Here is an 8,665-nt window from a genome sequence, read left to right on the forward strand (position 1 = left end):
TGTTCCCTCACTCAAGTCTTTGAAGTCTCCGCTTCCACAAACAAATCTCCACCCAACAACCAGAACCAGCAGGGCGGGGTGCCATTGTCTGGCTGACACCTGGAAGGCGAACCCTACCGATAGCAACTCAGCTTTGGTATAGCTTTCATCTCCTGCCTTAGCCATTCCTTGTCCTCAAGTCTGCCTGTTCCTTCTGGTAACACTCCCACTAAAGCAGGCTTCTGATCTTTTACCAAAAGCTACAGTTGCCAGATCCTTTGCCCAGACATTTATTCTATGCCAACGAGTCTACCCATGCTCTCTGACCATGTCCACCGTTCTCCCACTGCCTCCCACAACGTCAGGAGGGTAGCCTGCACCCTACAAACCAAACAGGTGAAGGCTGACAACAGTTTTTACCTTTCTCACATTACATCCCTAATACTGTACTTGCCTTTGTTACCACTGCCTCCTCTGCCTGCTCCAGCTCTCACCCTCTCTTGTGCACGCGTAACTCCTTCTTCTGGCTGTGATTTTTCAGCTTTCCATCCTTCTTCTTGTTTTGGAGCAGTCATGACCTTCTCCACAAATGCCTGATGGGAGGAATCAGCTTATGGAGAGTACAGCCTCTGAAGGCTCAGGCTCAGAGCCACACACCAGCATTCCCTAATCCAAGTTTCTCAAATGCTCTCCTTAGAGAAGGATACCCATTCTCACTTTTCCAGAAATACTTAAACCCCCGATTATGGGAAGCCCAGTCTCTGAGGTACACAAGCATGGCTTCAGCATGCTGACGGCGAGGAGCTTCTGTGCGTGGGATCATGACTTTCCCCGGCCCTTCCTCCCAGAAGGAAGTACCTTCAGTCATGTACGTCCTGCCCTACACCTCAACTCAGCCGTCTTACACCTTCATGAACCGTGACTTGAACCCATCTACAAAACAAATGAGCAACCTCCTTTCCCCTTACTTGTAGAGGCTGGAAGTCTTTCTTGTCTTGAAGTTAGAGGTAGCGTGGGTCCAAGTTCTGGTCAATGATGTGTACAGGGACATCAGCTGGTGAAACATTTGTAAAAGATTTTTCTTTCTTGACAAAGGGAATAGACGCAGCATGCGCTTCCCTTTTAACTCCTAGCCCTTCTTCGGCCTGCATTAAATGTGAAAATGATACCTGAAGCTCTGACATCCATGGAGTGATTTATTCATTTTCTATTGCTGCTGTAACAAATTGCCACAAACTTAGTGGCTAAGTTGAAACAACACGAATGTAGTATCCTACAGTTCTGGAGATCAGAACTTTAAATGTAGTATCCTACAGTTCTGGAGATCAGAACTTTAAATTTCTTCTGGAGATTCTAGAGGAGAATCTGTTTCTCGCCTTTTCCAGCTTCTAAAGGTTGCCTGCATTCTTTGGCTCATGGCTGCTCCTTCCATCTTCAAGTCCAGCAGCATAGCATCTCCCAGTTTTCAAATCTCCTTCTCTCTGACCTCTGCTTCTGTCAACAAATTTCCTCTTTTCCTTCTCTGACTCTGACTTCTAAGAACCCTTGTGATTATACTGAGCCCACCCAGATAATCCAGGAGAGTCTCCCCATCTCAGGATCCTCAACTTAATCACACTTGCAAAGTCTTTTTATCATGGAAGGTAATATATTCATAGGTTCCTGGCACAAGGAAGTGGGCATATTATGAGTTGCTGGGAACATTATTCTACTGCAAGTAATATGTATAATGACCCAAAGCTGAGATGTTGAAACAAAAAAAATGGAATGGGGCCAGATTCCTGATGACATTACAAAATCATTGTCTCAGTCCCAGACTGCCTACTTCTAGAAAATGAAATATCTTTAATGCTTTAGTCATCATTAATCAGGTTTCCATTTACTGGCACCTGAACACATTCTAACTGGTGCCTTGCTTTATTATGCAATATTCTAGTGCATTGGATTACATGAGCTCATGTTTGGGAAAGTTCTTTGAATTATTTGGTGATGTGTTCCTTTCAATTCATTCCCTGGAGGCATCATTCTGTTTTGCCTCTCGGCCATTGTGCAAAGATTTTCCTTTGTTCATCTTTTTTCCTTTCTACCCTCTGTCACACATACCACCCCCTACCTATTCCCATTCATGTGGTTAACTCAAATTCATCACGCAGCTTACTTCTCAGTGGTCTCTCCCGCCTCGCCCAGAGGTCCTCCCCAACCTACCTCTGCTCACCGAAGTTCTGATTAGAAATCGTGCTTTGGAATTTTTGTAGCAACCTGACCACCCCCAATCATATCATTCTTTACTTATCTATAAACTACCTGAGAACAGAGATTATGTTTATCTTATATTTGGCTGGAGACAGATGTTAAAAAATTTTGCCAGGGCAGTGCGCTGGTGGCTCAGTGGCAGAATTCTCGCCTGCTATGCAGAGACCCGGGTTCGGTTCCTGGTGCGTGTCCATGTTTAAAAAAAAAAAAAATTGCCAGGAATCCGTTTCCCACCATCCCTAAGGACTGTTTCTCTTTTTCTTGGCTTTATTCCTGGGCAGACTCTTCCCACATGGAACAAGCTCCAGGCTCACCTTTGACCAACTTGGCATCCCTGATGGAAAGAGACTATCTCTCTTACAGTAGATCCAGAAAAAGTCCTTGAGCTGACTCTATATTGTCACTTCTTCATCTCAGCCCTGCCATCTATTCAAACGTAGATCTGAACCCAGTTGCACAAAGATAAATATGTTAAACTTCTACATCTCATCTTATACTGAAGAGAAAATTGAGGCATAGAGAAGTTAAAAGATTTTCCTGAGATTATTCACTTAGTTGATGGGGGTCAAGGCTAGGTTAAGAAGTCAGGTCTTCTTTCTTACTTCATCCTTCTGCCCTGTCATCAGATGCCTTTGTGCAGGGCATGGTGGAGATAAGAAAACATGGGTGACTATATCCATTCTTTGGCAAATAAATGCAACTCCAAGAGTCTTCCTCAGGTCTTCTCTACTTACCAATTAATGATCTTATTAAAAGTTACAAATCTTATTGGTTATAGAAAAACATTTTCATCTGCCTTCCCAACTCCTAATGAAGTAATGAGGTCTTCATTATGAAGATGAGCTAGGGATAAACTCTTCTTGCCCTTCATTATCATTTATTTTAGGACTGGGTGAATTATGAATTGAAGTTTAAGCATGTAGATCTTATGGTGGGTTGAATTGCGTCCTCCAAAAAGATGTTTGACATTGATGGTACAGTAGTGAGCTTAGCTGCCTTCCAAAAAGATATGTCCAAGACCTAACCTCCAGTACCTGTGAATGAAATCCTTATTTGGAAATAAGATTTGGCAGATGTAATTAAGTTGAAGATCTTGAGTTGAGATCATCCTGTGTTGAAGGTGGGCCCTGAATCCAGTGGGTGTCATTGTATGAGAAAGGAGTTGGAGATTGGAACAGAAACACAGAGAAGAAGGCCGTGTGAAGATGGAGGCAAAGATTGGAGTGGTGTGTCTACAAACAAAGAAACACCCAGGATTACCAGCACCCACTAGAAGCTAGGAGCGAGGCATGGAACAGATTCTCCCCCTGGGCCTCCAGAAGGAAGTAATTCTATATGTACCTTGATTTCAGACTTTGGGCCCCAAGAATAATGAAAGTTTAAATTTTTGCTGTCTTAGCCACCGAGTTTTTGGTAATGTGCTAAAGGGCCATAGGAAACAAATACAGGTTTTAAAACTTGAAACCTGCTTTGGGTATTGACTAAGCTCAACTCTCTAATTATTCGAATCCAATGGTTTTCACATTAGTCGGACAAAAGAACTTGGAATCACCTAAGATTCTTGCACCAGACACTGTTCTAAGAAACTTATATATGTAAACTAATTTCATCCTCACAACAACCTTATTAAATTAGTACTGATGTCATTCCCATTTTGCATAAGAAGAAATAGAACTTGTCCAATATCAAACAGTTAGTAAAGGGCAGGGCTAAGATTCAAACCCAGATAGTCTGGCTCCTGAGTTTGTACTTTTAACCACAACCCTATATTGCATATACCATTCCAGTTAGTTTCAATTTCCAGTGCTAAATAAACCTGATTTTGTTTTTAAAAATGGAAAAAAGTATGAACTGTGTCTTGTATACCTTATTCATTTATTTTATTCGTATAAATTAAATATACTTGCTGAAATATAAAGATAAATATATAACATATAAAATATTATATTATATGTATATATAATTTTGCCTGTTCTTTGGTTTGGGTGCACAAAAGCCAAAAATTTAACTTATTTTGTTTCCTATGGTCTTTCTTTCCTGAGGCAGTGGATAAGTCCTAGTTTGAGAGGCATTGCATTTAAAAATATTTTAGATTACATTGTAAGAATCCTACCCCCAAATTAATCACAGGGAAGCACAATTTCCCTATGCTTTCAAATCCCCAAATCTATCTAGAGATAACATTTTGTCCCAACCCTGGAAATCAGCATGAATTGGGGCAGTTCCCAGATACCCTCATCAGATTCTCCCTAGTTGCTTCTCCTCACTTTTCCCCAGGCCTAGGAATCTTTATATAATTTCAATTGGGTTAGACTCTCCATCTATTGTTCCACAATCAATTGCTAATGGCATAAACTTTGTCCCTAAGTACTCAGGCACTTGACAAGCAAAGAGCTCATTTCCTTAGAGCTCAAACTACTTCCTTCCCGAACTGCTCCTTCTGCCATGAACTTCAAAATGTCTGTTTTAAAACTCAGATGCTAAGCAGTGACTCTTTCTTTTTTTCCTCTATGAATTTCTGCTATAACAAATAATAATTGCTAATATTCATGATATTTTATCATAATGGTACTATCTCATGGGGCTTTGGTGAGAATTAATTGAGTCTATGTATATAAAGTGGCCTAACGTGAGTAGGCGCTATACAAGTGTTTGCCAGTCAAGTGCTGTTAGCACTTTACATGCACTTCCTCATTTAAGTCTCACAACAACCTTATGGGGTAGATACTGTTATTATCCACTTGATACGGGAGAGGAAACTAAGTCACAGAAGGCTACATAGATCAACATGGCCAATAAATGTGAAGGCTCCAGCTCTTGCCCAATATGCCGCACTGTTTCTGCCTCTCTGGAAGGAGATAGAGGAGTTATAGGAAAAACTCCAAGGAAAGAATCAAAGGTAGGCATTTTAAAATATTGTTGCAACACTGTACTTTGAAATGCATCAGAAAAATAAGATGGATTGGTGAAAGGATCAAGGGATAGATAGATGGGTCAATTACATGTTGGAGCAAGTATAGTTAGATATTAATGGTAGAATGGTGAGTATTATTGCAAAATTCTTTAAACCTTTCTATAGGTTTGAAATTTTCCATAATAAAAGGGTCACACTCCCCTCCAAATATTACTGCAAAATATTCATACCCTAAGAAGAGCCACTCAGGTGATACTTTCTTTTTCAAAATTCCACCTTATCCAGCACCCCATTATTTATGACGGCATAGATTCAACTGCTAAATTGTGTGCTCTGGGATTCTGAAATGAGAGTGGTGATAGTGGACTAGTCTTGGTGATAAACATAGTAATTGAGGCTATTAAGAAAGTGACATGAAAGAAGTCTAAAATTGTCCCTAAAGAATGTTACTGTGAACCCCACTTCTACAGATTGTGGCAAGTAGAGAAAAGGGGGAAACACTGCTATGTTCAGCACCAAGAATCAATCAGTAGCCGGCCCCTGCGGCAGGTTGCATTATGTGTCCCAACAAAGACACTCTCTTAATCGGAATCCACATCCCTGTGGGTATGAACCCATCGTAAATAGGACCTTTCGAAGAAGTAATCTTTAATTAAGGTGTGGGCAATAAAGAAGGGTGAGACTTACTCCAGATTGCTGAAGGCCTTGTAAAGAGAACCCAGAAGTCACAGAAGCTGGAAAGGGGTGGCCATGTGACGGGAGAAAGAGAAGTCAAGGATAGCTGGCAGGCAGCACCAGAGCACTGACAGTCTCCAGGGAGAAAGCAAGTCTTTCTGACACATCTTGATTTTGGACTTCTTCTAGCCTCAAAAACATAAGCCATAAATCTCCCTTGTTCAACCAAAACCAGTGAGTGATATTTGTGATGGCAGCTCTGGCAAACAAAGACAGCCTCTGTGCTTATAAGTGCATCAACTTTTTTTAAGGAGGAAATTTAAAAGCTGAATGCAAATTATTTGCAAAGATTTAGGTTATATCCTTGGGCTGTTGGTACTGATAAAAAAAAATAGCTAACATTTGTTGAACGTGTATTACATGTCTAGGAATGTTCTAAATACTCTAATTGTATTAACTAGTTTAATCTTCTCACTAATTCTGTGAGGTTGCTACTATTATTGTCCCCTTTTACAGATAAAGTAACTAAGAAACAGAGGTAATCTCTCTCCAGCCAACACACAAGCAAACTCACCACCCTCCCCCTGTCTACGTGGGACATGACTCCCAGGGGTGTGGACCTTCCTGGCAACGTGGGACAGAAATCCTGGAATGAGCTGAGATTCAGCATCAAGGAATTGAGAAAACCTGGACCAAAAGGGGGAAGAGTGAAATGAGACAAAGTGTCAATGGCTGAGAGATTCCAAACAGAGTGGAGAGGGTATCCTGGAGGTTATTCTTACGCATTAAGTAGATATCACCTTGTTATTCAAGATGTAGTGGCGAGGCTGGTGGGAACTGCCAGAGAATGTAGAGCTGTGTTCCAGTAGCCATGTTTCTTGATGATGATTGAATAATGATATAGCTTTCACAATGTGACTGTGTGATTGTGAAAACCTTGTGTCTGATGCTCCTTTTATCTACCATGTCAACAGATGAGTAGAACATATGGAATAAAAATAAATAATAGGGGGAACAAATGTTAAAATAAATTTAGTTTGAAATGCTAGTGATAAATGAAAGCGAAGGGTAAGGGGTATGATATGTATAATCTTTTTTTTCTCTGCTATCGTTTTATTTCTTTTTCTGTTGTCTTTTTATTTCTTTTTCTGAATTGATGCAAATGTTCTAAGAAATGATGAATATTCAACTATGTGATGATATTGAGAATTACTGATTATATATGTAGAACAGAATGATATGTTAATGTTTTTGTTTGTTTGTCTTTAATTTTTCAAAATTAATAAAAAAAAAAGAAACAGAGGTAAAGGAACTTGCACAAGGTGCACTGATACATGATGGAACGAGAATTTGGGTACAGGCAATCTCATTCCCACGCCTGTGCTCTTAGCTGCTCCCTTATGTGGCCTCTTGTCAGCTTTTAGGTAGTTTTTCATAACACTTCTTCTCAAATCTAAATTTGGAACCATTTGAGAAGTAGACACAGGAGTCAAGTAGGGATAAAATACATGAGTTTTATTACTGATAAAAACTAAATTGAAAGGCATGCAACCAAATGGACTTGCTGATATTCCCTGAACTAGTCAGACTTACCTACTTGGTCACAGGCAGCACTAAATAGTTACAGACCTACAGGCACAGAACACGTTCTGCTAAGGTCATGGCATGGTAGAGACTGAAAAACAGAATGCATCCTCTCTGCAGGCAGGTCCAAAAAGTGCAAGAGTGGCTGTTCTACACGCATCAGGGGTCATCCTTCCTCCCCAAGGGAGGAGGGCCTAAGAGAAGGAGGCTCACTTGCTTGTCTAATGAAAATTTCTCCCGATGGAAACATGAGTAGGAAATAAGTATTTTCCTACCTCATGCCTCTCAGTTATTAAACGCAGCTATGTTAGAAAAGGAAAAAGTACTGGCTGCACACACATACACACACACAAGCACACACACAGAGGAGTAATTCGGAGGTTTCCAGAAAGTGCACAATATCTGAAACTGAAGCACCCTTAGGAGGGCCTGGAGGACAGAAAACCTGAGAGGAAGAACTCCAAAGGTAGCACCCAATTGAGATTATCTACTTAGAGTGACCCTAAGCATATTTTCTGGTGTGGCAACTGATTAATTAATCTGCTTAACTCCTATCATTATTACTGTGGTTGTGGTGGTTCTTTGTTTCAGTCAGATTTCACTATCTATGTGAAAACACAGAATAAATAAAAGCGAGATCATTTAAATGGATTCCTGGCCAAGACTTGTCCAGAGGACAAAAACATTTTACATTTTACTGTGGATTTTGTAAAGCCCTTTAAGATACATTATCTTATTTAATTCCGCCCCCAAAAAACACTGGTAAGACAGATATTACTAGGGAAATTGCATCTTGTGTGCAGCAGTTATATTCTAAAGTAAGGTAAAAATCGAATATAATAAACAATATTTTATAATCATAAAAATTAGCCATGAAACACCTTAAATTTTGCCCTTATAGTATATGATCTCTCCATTAATACCATCTCTCCATTAATCTAATAATCAGATTTTCCTCCACTGTTAGAGTAGGTCAATGCCTCTTTGGTTGAACTGTACATGCTGGCTTCTATGTAGGGTCATACTGTACAGAAAATAAGGACACTATATTTAAACACTGTCTGATTTGAAACCGTAATGTACCCCAGAAAAGGCATGTTCTTTTAATCAAATCTCATGGGGGCAGACCTATTTTGGGCGAAACTTTTTAATTAGGTTGTCTCCATGGAGATATGACCCCACTCATTCAAGGTGTCTCTTAATCCTTTTACTGTAGCCCTGTATGAAGAGAATAAAAGGCAGAAAACATAGAGAGAGCTC

This window comes from Tamandua tetradactyla, chromosome 11 (genome assembly GCF_023851605.1).
Source record: "Tamandua tetradactyla isolate mTamTet1 chromosome 11, mTamTet1.pri, whole genome shotgun sequence".
In the NCBI taxonomy this organism is placed as follows: domain Eukaryota; kingdom Metazoa; phylum Chordata; class Mammalia; order Pilosa; family Myrmecophagidae; genus Tamandua; species Tamandua tetradactyla.